General features: G+C 40.5%; 1 long non-coding RNA gene across 3 annotated transcripts in view; it reads left to right on the forward strand.

The window, feature by feature from the left end:
- The window catches only part of LOC143443734 (uncharacterized), a 44183-nt gene that overhangs the window by 19257 nt on the left and 3531 nt on the right, over positions 1-21395 (forward strand). For 2 of the 3 annotated variants that reach the window (XR_013112955.1, XR_013112953.1), the window contains 3 exons: positions 4160-4321; positions 6097-6175; positions 10484-12974. This is a non-coding gene — a long non-coding RNA (uncharacterized LOC143443734). Of the gene's footprint in view, positions 1-4159; positions 4322-6096; positions 6176-10483; positions 12975-21395 lie in introns of those variants that run through there. The other variant, XR_013112954.1, reaches the window with a different exon arrangement.

Here is a 21395-nt window from a genome sequence, read left to right on the forward strand (position 1 = left end):
TCCTTCTTTCTGCAAGTGGTGATGTTCACATTGCAAGGCTGATTGGCTGATTCAACTTCAGTGCTTGTGGAGGGGCTGGGATGCTGCAGACCAGGAGCCTAATTACAGTTTATCTTGAACTACCTTTACCTTCTTGAAGTAGTTATTTATTGCCCGCCTCCTTGTGTGATACACGTTAAAATGCCATAGTTAAAATGTTATTTTATGTATTAAATTAACAACAACAATAATGGTCACCATCAACTACAAGTATTATCTTAATATCTTATTTACTTAACTGTTTGTTTAGTGTTTTGTTTTTTCTTTCGTTTTTGAGACAGGCTCTCATGTAGTCCTGGATGTTTTCATACTCCGTATGTAACCAAGGATGACTTTGAACTTTGGATCCATCTTTCTCTATTTCTCAGTTGCTAAGACTGTGAACATGTGCCAGAACACCAAGCCCAGCTAGCAGTGTGAAAACATCCCCCAAATAGTTGATTAAATAGCTCAATTAACCTCAAATAACAAAACTTGGTTATTTGTTTTTACTTATTGAGTTCCTGACACTAAATTATTAAAGGATTGTCAATGGATTACAGTAATTTAGAATGCCTTTATAAGTGGATCGCTCCCAAAAGTTAGTATTGTGACATACACATTCTTTTGAAAGAAGCACTTTACTATTCAGATGAAGATTTTCAGGGAAGATTGTAAGATATTTATGTATTTATTTAGTGTATGAGTATTTTGCCTGTAGGTGTGTGTGGACACTATATGCGTGCCCAGTACCTGAGGAGGCCAGAAGGGGGCATCCTATTCTCTGAAACTGGAGTTACTCTGGTTATGGTCCACCATGTGGGTGCTAGGAACCAAGTTCAGGTCTCACTGAAGAGCAACCAGGGCTCTTAACTGCTGAGCCATCTCTACCTCTAGGGTCTTAAAATGATATTCTAAGGGCGTTAGCTCTTAATTGTTTTCTTTCTCAGTCTCTAGCTGTCTTGTTATACTTTAAGATGTCTCCTCTTGTTTTTTAACATAGTCAGGGCAATGTGAAGGAAACAAGGATTGAACTATTTGTTTCCATGAGGCCCAGACTGACATCAGAAGTTGGAATCCTTTGTCTGAAATTTCCCCCTAAGGACTAGTCTACCAAATTGCCTTCTGGGATATTTGGTTCCTACTGGATTAGCCCAGGTCTCCTGATAGTCTTTGCCTTTAAATATCCCAACAGGTGACACTGATGGACAACCTTACACAGTATAAAAAGTATTTGAACTTGGAGTCAGAAGAATAACTGAGTATTTTGTACCTTGCATGACTAATGCTGAAATTGCTGTTAAAAATGCTGTGTCTGTTTAACCCCCAGAAACAACTGGAGTGATGGCAACACCTTTTGAATAAGAGAACATGGGGGAGACATTCATGACTGTTGCCATTTTTTTTTAACTGTGTCAAATATTTTTTTTTGTGACCATGAACAAGTGCATAAAAACCCGAGAATGGTTGTTTATTTGGACTCAGGGTTTCAGAGAGGTCAGACGTCATAAACAGTGGAGTGTTTCAGCTCTCTTCATAACAAACCAAGAAGGAGAGATAGAGACCAGAATCAACAAAGAATAATTCATCTCCAAGAACTGACCATAGCGACCCACTTCCTCCAGTTTGGTTCCAGGTTCTGAGCATCTAGAATTACCCATCCCCCAAACCGCAAAGCCATCTGGAGATGGAGGGACTCAAGGTTAGGGTTAGGAACCAAGTATTCACAAAATACAGGAGCCTCGTCTTCAAATAATAAGCCCATTATTTATTATTTTTATTATTTATTATATATTCATATAATATATATTATATATATTATATTATTTATTATATAATATTAATAATAATTATTATTATTTAATTGCATATTAAAGCTATAACAATAAATACCATTGAGGTAAGAACAATATTCAGAGTCCAGGATAGAATCAGGGGCCAGCAAAAGAAGGCGCTTTGCCAGGAGGGTAGAAAAAGCCTTTTGTCTTCAAAATTATCTGGTTTGTATTTCCACTCTATTATGCAAACTCCCTGTCATTGTTCATAGTGTTCAATGGCTTCTTCTCTTACTCCAGGGTTTGGAATTTTACGTGTGTAAGTGTGGATAGAGGGACTGGGTGATCCTCTCGGCTTTTCCCTGTATATTTTCTTCAAGGGTGTCAGCTCAAATGGTCAAGTTTCCGGTTCTCATTCAATCTTACCCTCCACCCATCCCCCACCTACTTCTCTACAGCTCCAGCAAGTCAAGCATAGGCAACAGGCTTTCTAAACGGGAGTCAGATCAGAGTGAGAAACAGCAGCAGGTCATGGTGGTGGCACACATTGTCATCCTGGCATTTGAGAGATAGAGGCAGGAGGAAAAGGAGTCACAGCCCAGCCTGACTATATGAGACCCGGTCTCAAACAAACAAAACACCAACAAAAAGATGACTTGAGCCAGCTTCCTTATGAGCTCTGTGCTTTCGAAGCCCAATAGATGTGGCTTAGGGATTAACTGGTGCTTTGGGTTGGCCAAACCTACAATTCTCTGTAGTGAGTTGGATGCTCCAGAGCTAATTTTCAGCTTAATATAGTATACAGCTATCAGCCCAGCTCCTGGGAGGCTGGCACAGGAGAGTCTTGAGTCTAAAGCCACTCTTAGCTTCAGTGGAAGGTCCTGCCTCAAGAAAAAATCAAGTGTCTAACAGTTTAGATAAGGTAGTATTTATCCATTTCTTCCTATCTGTTTTTTACTAGCATCCATTAATTGTACAAAATCCAGAAGGTTCCATTCTGACTTTCTCATACATATATATATATATATATATATATATATAACATGTATGAGTAATTTGTTTACACCCACTCACTGTCACCCTCACTCACCCTCTAGCTCTAGCCAGCTGGTTCCTGTCCACTTCTTCCCAGTTTTCTTTCATTTTTTACGTCTTTCTTTAAAATTAGGTCAAAGCATTTTGTTAACTTTTAGTTTATGCATGCAAGCTTTTTGCTTACACATATGTGTTTCACTAGAGCCATGCAGTGCCCACGAAGGTCAGAAGGGGGCGCTAGATCACCTGGAACTGGAGTTGGAGTTGGTTGTGAGCTGCCATGTGGATGCTGGAAACTGAACCCTGCCCTCTGTAAGAGCAACAGTGCTCTTAACCATTGAGCTACCTCTCCATCTACCCACCTCGTTCTTTTAAAAATCAACACTTAACCTAAGGGAAGCGTGCTTTCATCTGTGAGATTGTCTTAAATTTCACTTAAGACCATGATCTCTATTCCCATTTCTTTTTGTTTTGATGAAATAATGTTATTCTTCTTTGTGTCTAAGTTAAATCCCATTATATACAGTGTTCTGATTTTCTATATCTATTCATCTAAAGTTGGTCACTGTAATAGTGCTGCAATAATCCTGGGTGTGCAGATGATATAAGATGGTATCTGCCCCTTTGCTTCACAGAACACATTTCTTTTCTTTGTGTGTGTATGGGGGTTGGTACTGGGGATATGCCTGGGGTGGCTCACATGCTAAGATGCGGAATCTCTGAGTTGCATTCCCCAGACTTGTCTTCTTGAGACAGAGTCAGCTATGTTCTCTAAACTGGCCACAGACTCTTGACCCACCCTGTCTCTGAGTCCTGAGTGCTGACGTTACAGGTGTGTAGCACCACATCTGGCTATGACAAACACCAGAACACATCTCTAAGTTAACATTTAGTAATTGTTTGACTGATTGATTCTTTCTAAAGAATAATGATTAAAACAGACCTTGGTGCCCAGGAACTGCCTGGGAACCGCAGCACTCCCTAAGTCATTAGTTTGGAGTTACTGTAGTTTCCCATGTAACCTTATTACTTTCCAGAAACTGTAGGAACATGACGTTTAAAACATTCTTTTTATTTTTGAAAGGAATGCAAAAGGTCTTGTGGCTTCTTGTCCGTGCCTGGTATAATCAGTTAGAGTTGTTTTCAACAGGCATGTCATGTCTCAGTAACTCAACTTTCCTTGTCTTAAGTTTATGGCTTCTTCTTTCTCTGTATTCTCTTTGCTTTGATTGGAATTCATTACTTCACTGGGCAAGGGTTAGGTTTCCTGTGGTCCTAATCAACACTTGACTGGAAATACATACAGACAGTTTTCGTGTTTTATCTAATAGGGAAAACTCGAGGAATTTGAAAAATGAAACATTCTTTGAAGTTCGTTGCTAACCCTCGCCCAGTTTGCACGGAGCACCCTTCCTGCTAACTGAAAGGAACAGAAATGTCTCTGACATGTTTTCCACCCGGCCCTCTTCACAGTGATTCTTTCCATCGCTTTGGTAAGTCAATCACGCTAACAGGTACCAGTTATTCTATGTCTGCCTTGGGCTAAATAGAGCAGGTGACAAAAAACCCCTTCAGGTTGTCAGGGATTGATGTAAAATGCCCACAGACCTCGCAGCTTATCATCTTCATCGAGTTGACTAATGTGTTTCCCATGTCGTTACATGTTGGTAAATTAAAGGAGCCGGTAGACAGCTCAGTCAACAGTTTACTGAAATGAACCTCATTAGCGAGGTGCAGCTGTCACGGGACTGTAATTTAATCCTATTGAATTATCACTCAAAAAATGCCTAAGTGCCTGGTTTTTATATACTGGATAGAGGATTTGCTACTAATACTGTCACATCTCCAGCTGATGAGAAAGAAAAGAAGCAAAAAGGTACTATGCAGAAACTGTCTGTTCCCATCCGCCCCCTCAATCAGAGTACCGGTGTCAACCCCCGAGCAGAATGTTGTTTTTTGCTACAGTTCAAACGCATCCAGTGGATCTCCGAGTTTCTTCTCAGAGCAGTTCCGGAGGACTCACTCTCTCCGTTCTTTTCCTTCATTTACAAACCAAACGAAAAAAAGAAAAGAAAAAGAGCCTAATCGGTGCAAAGTCAATTTGAGCAAGAAGTTCCATTTCTCAAATGTTGACGGAACTCTTGACTGCGGGATATTTGTGAATCCCCCCCCCCCCCCCCCCCCCCCCGTCTGTAGAGCTCTACGTTGTAAATGGGAAAGCCAGCACGCGAGGTAACTTTCTAGTGGTTGTGTCCTTGCTGTGATTTCTGAAGTGTTTGGAGGTGAGCTATGTCTAGGAAGGAGAAAAACTGAAGGCACACTGTTGAGTAGAGGTGCTTGCTGTCTCTAATGTCCAGGACATATGTGGAACTGTCTCCCTGAGCAGCAAATAATTATGATGATATTGTCAAAGTATGACTTGTGTCATTCATCAACCCATTAAGAAAAAAATGAAATAATATTTTTATTTATTTATTTATTTATCTTGGTTTTTCGAGACAGGGTTTCTCTGTGTAGTCCTGGCTGTCCTGGAACTCACTCTGTAGACTAGGCTGGCCTCGAACTCAGAAATCCGCCTGCCTCTGCCTCCCAAGTGCTGGGATTAAAGGCATGTGCCACCACTGCCGGGCGAAATATTATTTTTATTAACCTAAGAAAATCAGCCCAAAAGTAGATAGTTAAATCTTAAAAGTTATTTATCGGCTCCGTGGTTAAGAGTACTGGCTGTTCTGGCAGAGGACCTGGGTTCTATTCCCAGCACGTGGATCAAGTGGTGCACAACTGCCTGTAACTTTAGCTCTCTCCTGGGTTCTATATGCAGCCATACTCAATGTATACATATCCATCTGCCACACACACACACACACACACACACACACACACACACAATTAAAAAGAAAATAAATTTTAGAAAAATTATTCCCAGAAGTAGGAGAAATGGTTCAGTGATAAAGAGAGCTTGCTGCTCTCACAGAGGACCTGGGTTCAAGGCCGCATATAAACATCTGCAACTCAGTTTCAGGGACTCTAGCGCCCTCTTCTGCTCTCAGTAAGCATTACACCACATTGTGCACATGCAGACAGAACACTACTAGGTATAAAATAAATACACTCAAAAATGAGAATAAAACGAATGAATTATTCTGGCATAGATGAATTTCTGGTGATCTACCATAATCACAAGAACTAATATTTCACATGTGTTTAATATATATCAACCCCTATATAGTATTATTTTACATGAGTAATTTTTTTTATGTCTTTTAAGGAGACTTGGCTTTAGTTTGATCAGAAATTTGCATCTAAAAGTGCAGAAACTTAATTCAAGATGATCCAGCTGACAAGCGGTAAGAACTGTACTCGAACCTACAACTTGTGAGTATGACCCTGGCAACCATTATGGTAATGGCTATGAAGTTACAGAGTCAGAACCAGATCAGGGGTTCTAGATGTTTGCACACATCACTGCTGCTGGCCACCAGTCTTTTCTCCTCTACTGTCACGGCAGATTAACTATGGTACTGGATCTGGATGTTACCATATTGCAGTGCATTCAGGTCATGTGATAACATATAGCTCCCGTAGCATCCGGAGGTCTGGCTGATGTCCCTGTGACAGCGTATTACTTGTTGTGCTTTTGTGAGTATGAGGATTGTAAATTATATGGCTGCTCTCTCAGTGCTCGTATGTCCCTCCAACCTCCCCTCACTGACCCTCTGTGTACCTGTCAGGCTTCACTAAAGACGCACTAAATTCTAAAGGGTGCAAACCGGCTCTGCATAATAGGTGGATAAAAATGGGCAATGGAGCTTCATGATCCCATTCGGATGTCAGATGGCAGTCAGGCAGACCCAAGAAATGAAAACCGACCAGCCTGGGTGAAGACACTTGAAAAGCACACTTGTTTGTATTTCTCATTTTTTGGGTGAATAAAATGAATCAGAACTAGACAGCTCACGTTCATCTTTATGTCCTCCAATGGAGTGAAGCCTACAAGCAACTGCAAGGTTACTCTGGATGCACAGTTCTTGTTGATCTGAGCATTTATTTAAAGATTTATTTTCTACATATGTGTCTCTGTATGTATGCACCACGTGAGTGCAGTGCCCAACCAAGATGGAAAAGGCTGTCAGATCTCCTGTAGATGGGGCTGCAGGTGGTTGTGAGCTGCACAATATGGGTTTTGGGAACTGAGCTCATCTAGGAAAAGATGCAGTGAGCTAGCCCACAAGTCTATGTTCTAGCCCTGCCACACTGAGTGCAAAATACAATTTACAATCCATGACCAGGGATCCTTTGGCCCCAAAATGCCTGTGGTGCCCTAGAAAACTGTTGCAGGTTGTCAATGCTTTTGTTTGACCTGTGGCAGTCAACAGCACTGAGTACAGTGTAGTGAGGCTTTAGATAAATGAACACAAGCTCCATAAATGGAGACACAAGTCACTGAACTTTCCTCAGGAATGGCAGAGTGGGATGCAGAGAATCCACAGAGACTTCATAGCCTTTCCTCCCTCCAGACTCCACTGAGCTAAGTCACACACAGCAGAAAAGGAACTGCAATTATAATTCCTACCCAGTGCTCTCTTTATCAAAAGTGTGTGCTCTTCCTATGAACTTGGTAACAAACACAAGAATGAAGGACATCTTATATTCTAGCTGTCTTTGGAATAGCATGTCAGTGCTATTCTTCTGAGTGTCATCATGAACTTTCATAATTACTCCATGCAAGTCACGTATGCACAGCAGTGTACTCATCCTTACTTACAAAGAGCACGTGTCTGCCCCCATCCCACACCCAGGCAGCATCATGCCTACTTATTAATAACAGCCATCATTCATTCTCTCTTTGACTGTTTCTCATCTCTGATGTGTCTCCCTCAACCCTAGTCTCCTTCATCCACTCTTGGGATTTTCCAGGTTCTCTTCATTAGAAGTCTGACAGAATTGAAGAACATTGGGAAAGGATTAGATTGGAGAGTCTGTGAGTGGAAAGAACAGTTTGAGGCGTAACTGTATTTGAGATGTCAATGAAAGGGACAAAGAGAAAGCAATCTCCACTGTGCAGCTATCTAACTCTGTGCTCACAGGGAAGTTTTGAATGGAAAGTAAAAACTGCTCCCAATAGTGGAAAATTCAGGGGTAGGTGAGAGCTTGAAGAAGTTGAAGAAAGGGGGAAGGAGAACTGGGCATACAGTGGGCACTGAGCACATAGTGGGGACTGAGCACATAGTGGGGACTCAGCACACAGTGGGGACTTAGCACACAGTAGGAAATGAGCACACAGCAGGAATTGAGCATAGAGTGGGAACTGAGCACACAGTGGGGACTGAGCACGCAGTAGGAACTGAGCAGACAGTGTGTACTCATGAATAATTAGTACTACAGTGTACGTTTGTCAAAGAGCTCATCACCTAATCCTTTCTAATTGTTAAATACTTTCATTCCTTCTGTTCACCATGGTTTCTTACTCCACTTTAAAGAGAGTCATCCCCAGAGATGTTCTCCTACACAATCAATGGCAGGTCAGCAGCTGGAGAAATTTTTAGAGTGGATGTTTATGACCAAAAGTGATTATGATTCTTATCCATACTGAGACAAACTGAAAAGGGCTATGTTCCTAAGAGGAGCTGCAGTCAGAGAGAAAAATGCAAGAAGGAACCTCCTCCATGACAGCTGGAGAAGAGGAGCATCCCCAGATGACAGCTGAGGGAAGAGAGACCCCAGTGATAGCTGAGGGAGGGAACCCCCAATGATAGTTGAGGGGAGGGATCCCCCAGTGATAGCTGAGGGACTCCTTTGCTCACTACAGGCAAAGCCAGCAGAGCAAGGCTGAGAAAACCCCTGGAGACCATCTCTTCCCAGCTGGGAGAAAACTCAGCCCCTGAGACTTGGTTTAGCATTATAACATGAATTTCTGAAGATGCTAGGCATTGTCACTGGAGCAAGCTGTCAAAATCAAGCCCTGCCTGTCAATCCCAGACACCACATTCAAGTATTAACTCAATCTTCGGCAGCTGGAGAACAGCAGAGTTTCTGTTTGACTTCGTTTTATCCATTTATTTTTTTCTTTTTTTATGATTTTGTTGGTGTTTATTTCTTTGTTTGGAGACAGGCTCCCAGCCCTAGATCCCTGGTTGGCATGGAACTTCCTGTATAACCCAGGCTGATCTCAAACACATGGTTCTCCTGCCCCTTATGAGTGTTGGGATTATAGGGGCAGGTCACCATGCTCAATCTATTTATCTATATTATGCACAGTAGCTTATTATAAATATATTGTGATCTATGATTTAAAAAAGATAATCCATTTAAAATGGATTTTAAAATAATTTATAATTATAAATACAGTCAGAAATAAATTTTAATTAATCCATTTATAGAAGGGGGGCATTTCCAGTAAACTAGACACAACTAATAATCATAACTTCTTATTTGTGAAATGCTTCAAAAATATTGGTGAACATAATTCCCTGCAAAGAGAATTTTTGCTTATTATATTCTATTCTGCCAAAGCATACCAAGTAGCTATTTTTTTTCTCCTTAACGTACTATCATCAGGATATTCTGTGTGCACAGCACCTTCGAAATTCAAGTATCATAAATATGGGTTATTATAGCCATTCTTCCTCATCATCTTCACCTTCCCTTCTACCCCCTTCCTGTTTCTCTTCCTGTTTCCTGCTTGGGTGGAACCTAGGGCACAGTGCATGCAGAGTTCACTCTTTCCTGGTGTGATCACCTCACTCTCCAGTAACACTTTGTATTATCACAGCTAAGAAGGGGATGTTAAGAGATACAGCCAGTAGAGCCAGGGATGTTGCCTAACACCCTGTGATGAACACATAAGTTTTCAGGACAAAGTGTTAGCCTGAGAAACATCACTGGAGTAAAGGCTAAGCAGTCTTTCAACGCACGGAACGCACAGAGGCTGTAGTTGTAACCTATAATGCAATGTTTTCAATGCTCAGTTCTATATAAACCAGAAACATGTCCGGGACGGGGGATACATGAAATATTTCTCTGGCCTTTGAATGAACTGACTCCAAGGTTTTCTTAGAGATGCACATAATGAGTTTGGTGGCTTGACTCCCATTCTCTGCAGTTCTAGAGACATCCAAAATAGTATCTGGGGCGTGACGGCAATGCCTAGAGAAAGGCATCCCCCCTGTTGGTATTCTTGGATGCCAAATAACACTCCTCTTGATATGTGATGTAACCAAAATGTAAGGCAGGCATAGGCAGAAGGTATTATTGAAAATCGTTTATGAAGACTGCTTTCCTGACATGTTCTATAGCAACTCTATCATAATCTAGGCAGTTTTCCCCAACTGCTTCCTCCCCGAGCTACTGTGACCCGAGACTTTACAAACTTTGGGCTGTGTCTTTTACAGTACGACTTTGTGGTCAGCTAGAGTTCACATAATCTTTAAAAGATACATTTCAAAGCTTTAGGACTCTGACAATTCCTGGGTGAGTATAGCCACGCTTTCTAGTAAACACGATATCCCTCTGTCTTCCCTACTGATGAATCATGGCAAGAGGCTTTTCTGTGGGACGTCTCTCCAAGGCAAATTTGGAAACTCAGAGTAGCAGGAATGCTGACAATTGGACTATCTTTGACATACCAATAGAATAATGTCATTTTCTTTTCATAGGAAGAAGCCAAATTGGATCAAATAGGACTTGGACATTTTTCTGGAAAGAATCTGCTCTAAATGAATGGCATTCCCCCAGGTCATGTTTATGGAGCAGTTTTGACTTAGTAGCTTGCAGTAACCTCCTCCTGTGTTCTGTCATGCACAGGTTCAAACCCTGTCTTATTTAGAAGTCCTTTCCCAGTCTGCTTCAGCATCCTGTTTGGCTTCTACCCTTTTCAGTGTGACCCAACCGGAGCCAGGCTCACAGACTTTCTGCTCCTGCACACTCTTCTTGTTGCCTTGTCCTGCCCATTTGATTAACTGTTCACACTAGACTTACGGCAGTGGTTGCTCTATTTATCTTTGGATTTATTCTAAGTGTGTAACCCAAGGGGCTAGGGAGATGGCTTAGTAGATTAGCTGCTGGCCAAGCAGGTGTGAAAACCTGAGTTCCAATCTCTAACACATGCAGATCTGGACGAGCCATGGTGAGTCTTGAACGCCAGCTCTTCCATGGTGCGATGCAATGGAGATGTAGACTGGAGAAGAGAATCTGTTAGCTAACCTGGGGTATCAAGTATCAAACAAGGAGATCTACCTCAAACAGAAGGTGAAGACAGACACACAAGGTTCTCTGACTGCCGAATGTGCACGGCAATATGTGTGCACCAGCACTTACATGCACACACAATCACACACAAATACATACACACACAATTATTTTAAGTGTAGCGCAACGCCAGATACACAATAACCGCCCCCCACCCCAGATAAAAGCTGATTCAATGAATAAAGGTTGACACATATTCAACTAAATTGTGGGTCTACATTATCGATTCCAAAACATTGGTTTGTATACACATTTTTATCAATGCCTCCTTAGCTGAGAGCATTAAGTCTGATTGTGAAAAAATTGCAGGTGGAATTTATCTATAATTAACACTGTATCTTAGAGTAAATCTAAGTGTCTTAGCCATTGGGAGGATGTTGAAATAAATATTATTAAGGTTTGTAGCTATCTGGAGTCCCTTACAGTCCATGAATACCCTATAGCATTATATCTTTGGTAGATATGAGATCATTTTAAGCAAAACCTTAATTATAGATATAGGAGATCATTGCCATGGCCCAGCTAATCCATCACACATTCATACCAGACAGTTAGGCCTAAAAATTTTTTGGAAAATATTGAACTATATAGCATGCTGTCAAAATGTGCGTGTTGGAGATTAAGTTGCTAAAATTGAATCTGAGACAGAGGACTGAGGCATGCCTTTAATCCAATACGTATTTGTTAAATACCTATGATGTGTTGGAAACTATTATGGGTTCTAGGGGTGTAGCAGTGGGCAAGAATCTGTCCTTAAACCTTAAATAAGTTCATATTAATTTAATTTTAAAAAGGAATAATTTGATAGGGCTGGCAGTTTGCTTCCTTTATACATTGTTAAATACGTTGTACTTTCAGATATAGTTAACTTGGGAAGCGAAGGACACACACATTCTTTTTGTTACTTTGGAATCACTAGGTTGGATACATTTGAAGGCTGCATCCCACAATGCCACAGTGGCGGTTACATGATCCCAGTTGGGATGATCATGGTTCCTCCCATTCTGCCATGTAACATCACTTCTTATTGTGTTGTAATTATGTAACAAGTAGTTTCATGTAGCTACATATTTGTGTGATGTACTCAAGTTTTAATCTTCTGTTTTAAAACAAACAGGATTTAAGGAGTGAGAGAAAGAAGCAGTAAAGGCAGGCAGCCCTACCTGGGGTCATTAGTGGAGATTCAGTTGTCGGCACATTATAGGGAATTAGTCGCTTTTTGGAAGGAGCTTTTAATTGCTTAATCTAAGTAATGTGGGCAATGGCATACGTGTTTTATTTCAGGACCTATCTAGCCCACTCGGAAAATGTAATGGACCTAATTTTCATTTAGTATAGGTCTGTGCAGTTCCTAAAACATCTAAATGGCTATTAATTTAATCAGGTAATTTAACTATAGCTCTAGAAAAGGCCACCAGCTAGTTGTCACGCAATGATTAGGGGGATGACATTTCTATCCCATGATGCCAGAGGCAGGCTTTGATACATCATTTTCTTTTTGAAGGTTAAACTCAGATAACCTGCCTTTGGCATTTAATTAGCTACATATTAAACACTCTTTTAATAATAAAATGATTAAAATTTTTATTGCTTCTCAAATGAGCCCCCTTTAGACAGATTTAATGACTTGGTTAGATCACTGTAGTTTGTGAACCAAACCTTTTTCAGGCCAGTGTGTTGTAATGATATGGTTTATAGCTTACAAAATGTGTATTTCATTCAAATGGTGGCCATAATCATTTTGGATAAAACCCATAATGCTTTCTTCTGTATTTTTAAGTCTGACTGTTAAATGTCACTGGAAAGTAACTAAAAACACATTGACTCACATTTTCTAGAAATGACCACATTTAAGATTAATAAAGAGACAATGAAGTTTGTTTGATATACTGAATCACATATACTAATTGTTTACTCTTTGAAAAACATTATTTCTCGTCATTAACAAAAATTCTATAACAACTTTCAAGGACTGAAGAGAGGTGTGAGTGAACTGTATAGCCTCACCCACAGCCTCAGCTCTCCTTAAGACTTTGGTGAAAAATGGTCACCAAGAGACTCTTGGTTACTCAGCCTTAGCAAGATTCTGGAAGGAGAGAGTGTCAGTAAAATACCATAAAGTAGGATTGAAGAGACAGAATTACCTCCTAAAGAATAAGGAGTAGATATTGCCTGAATGTCTGTGAGTGATCTTTTACTTTTACATTAAAAAAAAAAAAACTTAGTTTTCATTCAATTTCTAACTTATCACTTAAATATGAATAGATTTTATAGTTTGCATGTTAAAAGACTCCTGTATTGAAGGCCTGGCCCTCTGCTTGAGAGAAGTGGAGCCTTTAATATGCAGAGGTCTAGGACTGGAATTTTAGGTCATTGAAGCTCACACTTGAAACGGGGAGGGCACAATGGAAATCTGTTCTCTTGCTTTCCATTCACTTTGTTGATGTGAGCTGAGTGATCTTCCTCAACTATGCTTATTTGATCAGGTATGGACCCCATAGACTCATGTGTTTGAATGCTTGGCCATAGAGGGTGGCACTATTAGGAGGTGTGGTCTTGTTAGAATAGATGCAGCCTTGTTGGAGGAAATGCATCTCTGTGGGGGCAGGCTTTGAGGTTTCCTATCCCCAAGCTACGCTCAGTATACCTCTGAAACTGTAAGCCAGCCCCAATTAAATATGAGTTGCCTTGGTCATGGTGTCTCTTCACCACAATACAAACTTAACTAAGAAAAGCATATCTACCACCCTGTGCTGCTTTACCACGGGCCCCAAAGCAACACAACCAGCTAATTATGGATTCAAATGTTTAAGGCTGTATATCAGACTTGTAAGTTATCTCATGTGCTTGCTCTAGTCCTGGGAGGTAGATTAGCACAAAACACTTAGTTCAAGGAGACTGAACAAAAGTGCACACTACACAACTGCCCCCTGACTAAGCTGTAGAACACTTTAGTCAGCCCTGAAGTTACGTCTCACTTTCCTACTTGAGTACTTATCACTGCTGCCCAATTGCTGGTTTCTCTTGCCCTTATAGTCTTGCTTGTTATAGTCTATGGTGTTATAGACCACCATGCAGACTGTCAGTGTGCACGCTACCTTTGTGTACCACACTTTTTTTTTTTTAAATTTCTGAAAAGTTTTGAGAGTCTTCTTTGTTCCTGGTTACTGATGTGCACAATTCCATTGTGTGAACACATCACAGTTGCTTACGCGAACTACTCTTGATGATATCTAGGCTGCTTCTACTAGCTTATTATTACTGAAAATGCTATGACTATTCTCTTACAGTTTTTATTTTGAACATGTATTTTTATTCGTATTAAGGGCATACGAGGAGAATTATTGGACCATTATAAGACTTATAGGCTTAAATTCCGGAGATATGGTCAATGTGTTCTGCTTTGGTATAACTGTCAAGGAGTCTGCCTTGGCTTCTATTAGCTTGGAGGACTGAAAATAAGCATTTGCTTCTCAGTCAGGGATGCGAGAGTGTTTAGAATTTTAATGGTGCCTTTCACCTGCCTTCGTACACAGTTTTTATCATTTCAGGTTTCCAGCAGAGGTTCCTCCTTCTTTCTGTGTCAACAGATAATGATTTTAGTTTCAGGCTTCCATATGGATTCAGGTTGCCCCTTGATCAACTACATACAGTTCCTTCTCCATGAGCTAAAGGCACATTAGCTCTTATGATGGTACCTGGTCACACTTGTAATATAGCAGCTGAAAAGTGACTTGTCAGAATGAAAGCTTCATACACAAGCTGTAAAATGGCTCATTAATTACTTTCATGTGGTGTGGCAGGATTTTTCCTGCCCATTGTATTTGCAGTGGAGCTTGATGATTGGGCAGTAGAAGAGGTAGGTGGAGCTAGGAGTTAGAAGAGAGAAGATGGCCACAGATGTACGAAGCTTTCTGGCAGTCTAAGGTAGTTATTCTTATCAAGGTTAGGTTATTGGGTTAACAATTCTAATTGTATGGGCATCTTGTGTATTGAGTATTTGGTTAATCTTAAGAATTAAGAGTCTTATTTCTACTGGGTACCACGAGGATGGCAGTTATTGTCTGGGGTTGAGTCGAGTGCTAGAGGGTGGCAGAGTTGGCTCAAGAGTCATGCTTAAAGCTGTGGACTCCACGGAGCTGACCAGCGGAGGCAATAGCCATGCTAATGTCTTGTGGGTCCTGGGCTGGCACTCCTGGCCAACCGGTGCCTCGGTTACAGCAAGAGCATAGAGGCAGCCAGGAGATAGCCGAGTAGCCCTGCTTTTTCAATTACCTACCATTACAATGTCGATCACTTATAGGACGATATTTTCAATGTGTATGTTAAAATATAGTAAAATAAAATTTCACCTGTTTTTAATTATAAAAAAATCATACTTACTTATTCATTTGGGAGGAGGTAGTATATATTCCGTAACAGGATGTGGCAGTCCAAGAACAGCTTGTGAGAGTCTCTTCTCTGTTTCCCCTTGTGAGTCCTGGGGATTGAATTTAGGTTGCTGGAATTGTCGACAAGCGCCTTTAGCCACAGCGCCATCGTGCTGTTTGTGTCTGTTCCAGTTTTAAAAACATAGCACTTAGGAAGTTTAAAGCAATGTACATCCCATTTTGGTTCTGTCTGTCAGACAGATGTGTGTTTCCCTGATGGACAAAATGTTACGCAAATATTGCTACATTCGGACAAATGTTACACAAGTATCGCTACATTTATTATTCCCCAGTTATGAACAGAGCAATCCACAACAGGTTTCTGGAAAATGACAGAACCACCGGAGAAGAAATTAGAGATGCGCCCTATGGGTTGTAAGTTAGGAGCGCTGGAGGTTTGGAAGGTGTGGTTAGGAATGCTTGAGACTAAGTGGGGTGATGAATATGCATGTCCTCCCAGAACAGGTTCTCTCAGTTTAGATGCGGATTAACCCTTAACATACATCTTTTACATTTGTCTCCATACAGACACCACCAGGAGCTTAACGTTTTGTTCACAGGGTGCCTGTACCTTTGAAATGCAGCAGTTGGTTGGGAAATGTATTTATTCCCTTTTATTTTATTTATTAACTTTTTAGTTAAACAGCTGAGCAGTTCAAGTCAAGTATGAACTAGAGACAGCCGTGTCAGAGGCTCATCATATTAGGAAAAAAAAAAAAAAGGCATTCTTGTTGAGAAAAGCAAAGATGGTTTTTCTAGAAAGATGGCCATGTGCCCAGAGGAGTACTGGAGGCTTGGACCTCATTGGTATCTTCTAAAACTGGGTCTATGGATGGTATACAGTTGTTGTTCCCTATGCATGTATTCTGCATCTGTGGATTCAACCAAACCCAGATCAAAGATATTCAGAAACCATGTTGTGTGTTTTACGACACCAAACAACTCATCGCTGTCTAAAAATACTAGTTAATCAACAAGCAGTTGGGTTAACGTGAGCCCATCTAGCTGATGTGTTTGAGCAATTGTTCTGTGCTGCAGAGCTGTTTGGTGATGGCAAGTTTCTAGCCCCTGTTGAGATTCTTTTTGTTTATTAAGATTTTATTATTATTATTATTATTATTATTATTATTATTATTATTATTACTATTACTACTACTACATGGGTGTGTGTGTACAAATGCATGTTTTCATGATAAGTGTACGGAGGTCACAGGGGAACTTGCATATGTCAGTTCCCTTGCTCCGTGTGGGCTCTGGGGATTGAACTCCAGTGAGTGCCTTTACCCCTTGATCCATCTTGCCAGCTCACTGTTATTCCTTCCCTAAGAGATGTCCATAAATATGACAGCCGATTTCTGAACTGTGATGTCCTTCATGTACCTTTATCTGTGGTAGTATATACACAGACAACTGCCAGAGATTTGGGTGACTTCTATTATAAAAAGGTACCGTGGCAAGCCAAGAGTAGAAATGTTGGAGACGATGGGAGCTTCCCTATCTTCTAAGTGTGACCTTGGCACTTACTAGGCAGCATGTTCAACAAGCCAGACGGTAGTTTCTCTTGGCTGGGATTAAGTTGTTTCAACGGACCAGCATTCTCTCAGCCCAGCTTATTTCCCTCCAAGCTGTTAATAAGATTTAGAGAATGTTTTCCTGTAAATCCCAAGGAAGGAAAATGGAAAAGACTGTTTTCCTCACAGAGTTTGAGCAATCTCTCAGAGAGAAAGCTGGAGAGATGGTTTTCCCAGAGCAATGTGAGGATTATGTGAGTACAATGTTAATGTACTCAGTCAATCAACTGCCATCTCCAGAAAGAAGTGTGGCCTCTAGTAAGATGTGAGCCACAGGTGCATTTAATGATTGGTCTGTATTTTTAATTTCCAATGTGCCATTTGTAAATTGGCCATGCTTATCACATTTAATATAAAATATTTTTTCTATTAAAGCCTGGTGATTGGTTTGATTTGCATATGACTTAGAATTTTAAATAACAAAATTAGAGTAACTATTTAATGTGAACATTGGAATTTCTTAGGTAAATTATAAATATATCTAGGTAATATGCATCTGAAATATACATGATTAAAATCTGAACATGCTACTCCCATGAATAATGCAGTCTTGTAATTTGTTTATAGACATGCAAAGATGCTCCTAACATGTTTTCAAATGAAAAAAAAAAAAAACAGTTTAAACAACAGTATTAATAACATGTCCCAGTCATTAGACAGATACCTGAATGTCTAAGTGTCCACATATTGAAAGTTATTAATTTAAGGTAGTAAAAATTTGTTGTGTATTTGCTTATGTTTTTCTAATTTATGAAATTAGAATATATAATCTATGAAAGATATGTTGAATCAGGTTACAATACACGAATGCAATTATTGCTTATAAAATTCCCAGACTCATTCACTAGTGATTGCAACTCTTTGAGTGTCTATAATTTCTGATATGCTATTTGTCTAATACTTACTTCTTATGGTGATTATTACTATGTACATTTCATTGATAAGAAATATGAGTTCAGGGAATTCACATGACTGACATGAAGTCCACATAGCTGGTAAATAGCAGAGCAAGGCTTCACGTATGAGTCTTATTCTACAAATACAAACCATCTTTCCAAGTTCAGAATCTCCTTCCTTCCTTCCTTCCTTCCTCCCTCCCTCCCTCCCTCCCTCCCTCCCTCCCTCCCTCCCTCCCTTCCTTCCTTCCTTCCTTCCTTCCTTCCTTCCTTCCTTTCCTACACCCTTCCCTTCTGTCTGTCTGTCCTGCATTTGATGTCTATGGTTTCCCCTTTCTCTACTCTCCCCAGCCCTTCTCCACCTTATATTCTACCCAGATGCACCTTCTTTCCTTCTCTCATTAGAAAACAAACAGGCTTCAGTGAGATAATGATAAAATATAATAAAACAAAACAAAACTAGCATATAAGAATTGAACAAAACAAACAAACAAAAGAAAAAGAGCCCAACAGAAGGCACGAGAAACAAAGACCCACTTGTTTATACAACTTATAAATCCTGTAAAACCACTAATCTGGGAGTCATAATATATATGAAAATAACCTTTAGGGTAAAAAGAGAGAAGAAAATAACATATATTGATAAAAATAAAAATGAAAAGGATAGTAAGATAATTCAAAAAAAGAGAGAAGAAAATAACATATATTGATAAAAATAAAAATGAAAAAGATAGTAAGATAATTCAAAAAAAAAAAAAAAAAAACAACCCTGACATGACATCATGAGACAAGAACCTCCTCTGATGTCATGGAGTCTATTTTCTGTTGGCCATCTCTCTACTGCTGGACATGCCTTCTACCATTATGAGGAGTCTGTTTCCCCAGGAAGACTCCCTTGGAGGAAGCTAAATTTGCACTTACAGGTGGTTGTCTATTGGACATTGTTTCTGGATTAGGGATGGGAAGACATGTGTATATTTCTCTTTTCAGCTATAGGGTCCCAACTGGTACAGACCGATGCAGACCCTGTGTTTGTAGCCAATCATATTGATTTAGAGGGCCTCGTCTTCTTGGTGTTTTCCCTCCCCCTGGCTCTTACACCCTTTCCTCCCTCTCTTCCATGGAGTCCCTGAGTCCTGGGGGGGAAGGATTTAATAGAGACATCTCATTTAGGGCTGAGTGTTCCAAGGTCTCACTCCCTGCATGCTGTCTGGCCATGGGTCTCTGTATTTGTTCTCATCTGCTGCATGAAGACGCTTCTCTGATGATGGCTGAGCAATGCTTTATGGCACTGATATATGAGTATAGTAAAATGTCACTAGGATTAATTTTATTTCTTTTTTTTTTAAAAAAACAGAATATCTGGATTTACCCTAAGTCTATGGCTGTCTATTTGCAGGTCACTCAAAAAGCGTCAGGAATAAATTTTATCTTGTGAAGTGAGCTTTAAGTAAAATCACATGTTGGTTGGTTACTTCCACAAGTTTTGTGCCACCATTGCACACCAGCTTATCTTGCAGGCAGGGCACCGATGTGGATCAAAGGGTAAGTGGCTATGTTGGTGTATACATTCTCCTTCCATAGGATGTCTTCCAGTACCAAGACACTAGGTGAAGGCCGCATGTAGGCACCAGCTTGACCGCCATATCCAATGCTTGTGTAAGTGTTGTCTTTAGCAATCAAGCTTTGCTGTCAGTTGTGGACAGTAGCCTATAGTCTTGGCAACAGTCTGCGTTGTTTGGTGGCTCCCATTGGACTCCTTTGGCCAATAACTCACCCAATCCTGGTACTGGGAGCTTCATTTGGTGACAAAAGATGGCCAGTTGGGAATCTGTCTCCCCCATTATTTGGTGATTTCATTTAGATCACTTTCATATGTGTATATTTTAGGAAACTTCTGTATCTAGTTTTCATACTACCCCTCAGATGACCCATTTATTTTAATATTCCTGCTTTCATCCCCCTCTTCTCTTCCCTTGTACTTGGTCCTCTTGTCCCAGCCCTTTTCCAACATCCATCCATTAGGGTGGCTTTCTTACAATATTGACATATGAAGGTCTAGAGCCAAGTTTCAGAATGGTCTGGTTATTGGTAAAAGTCTTCTTCCTGGATTATAGATCACGATCTTCTTTTAGTATTCTTAGCTGAGAGGAGAGAAAGAAATGGAGAAGATGGTGAGTGGAGTCAGAAGAAGAAGGAAGAGAGGGAAAGAGAGAGACAGAGGAGGGGGAGGGAGGGACACACACACACACACACACACACAGTGCGCTCTTGTTCTCGTAAGACCTCTAATCTCTCTGACAAGGTCTTCACCCTCACACTCTGTCTCTCAAACCCTGCATCTCCTGAAACAAACTCATTAGAAACTAGAGTTTCAACGTAGATATTTTGAAAAGACACATATTTAGTTCATAACACAATTAAACTAAGGTTTCAGGAGAAAAGCAATAAAAATGATTAAGGAGATGAGACAGTTATTATAGAGGAAGAATGTGAATGTTGCTCCCTGATGAAAAATATGAAGACATGAATACGATGGATAAATCCTTAATGCATCCCCACTGTTCCTGCAGAAAATGGGGATCGAAACCATTCATGGCCCATTACTCCTCTAAGGATTAAATGAAGAATCCCTAGAACATGCCTTCTATTTGGTCAAGGCTCAACTTGCTGTCATAATGATCACTGCTGATAATTTAGTTGCTAGTGTCTCTTTTGGTGAGTAGCTTCTTGAGCAGAGAGGTCATAAGTTAGTTGGTAAGTACAATTTCTGTCTTTATGATTTTACAGTGTGAAATTGATGAGATAAACTACATAATTTATTGTGGAGGAAACATGATGGATTCTCCTGTGCTGAAAAGCCACACCAGAATAGAGCTCCTTCTATAGGGGAAGTTATATAATGGTACAGAGTTTGTCCAGAAAAACGTAAAGAAGGCAATAAAAATTCTTGCTGTTATTTATTAAAGTATTCTGCTGTGGTCCTGTCAGTGCCCAAGTGTAGCATGTAGTTTTGGGTGTCCTGCTTAAGTTCTAGGTGGTCCAGACTCCAACCCTGTCCAAGTTCCCTCAGATATGTGGATGAAACACACACACACACACACACACACACACACACACACACACACACACACACACGCTTATTTTCAATTTGCCTTCTTGGCTCAATTGCTGGGTGCTTCTAATCTCCTGCAGCTAGTGTGCCCTTTCCAATACTCTTAGCTCCGCAGCCTAAATCTGCCCTCAGCTTTAGTTGCTACCACAGGCCCAGTTGGGGAAATGGCCAGTGGACTCTCCACCCTAGAGCTCACATGGCTGGTGGCCTTTTCTCTCTCTGAAGTATGGTGAAATCTCTCTTCCTCTCTCTGCTTCTCCTCACCTCCTCCTGTGGGGACCTGGAAGTCCTGCCTCTTTCCTTAGGCC

This window comes from Arvicanthis niloticus, chromosome 10 (assembly GCF_011762505.2).
Source record: "Arvicanthis niloticus isolate mArvNil1 chromosome 10, mArvNil1.pat.X, whole genome shotgun sequence".
Classification (NCBI taxonomy): Eukaryota; Metazoa; Chordata; class Mammalia; order Rodentia; family Muridae; genus Arvicanthis; species Arvicanthis niloticus.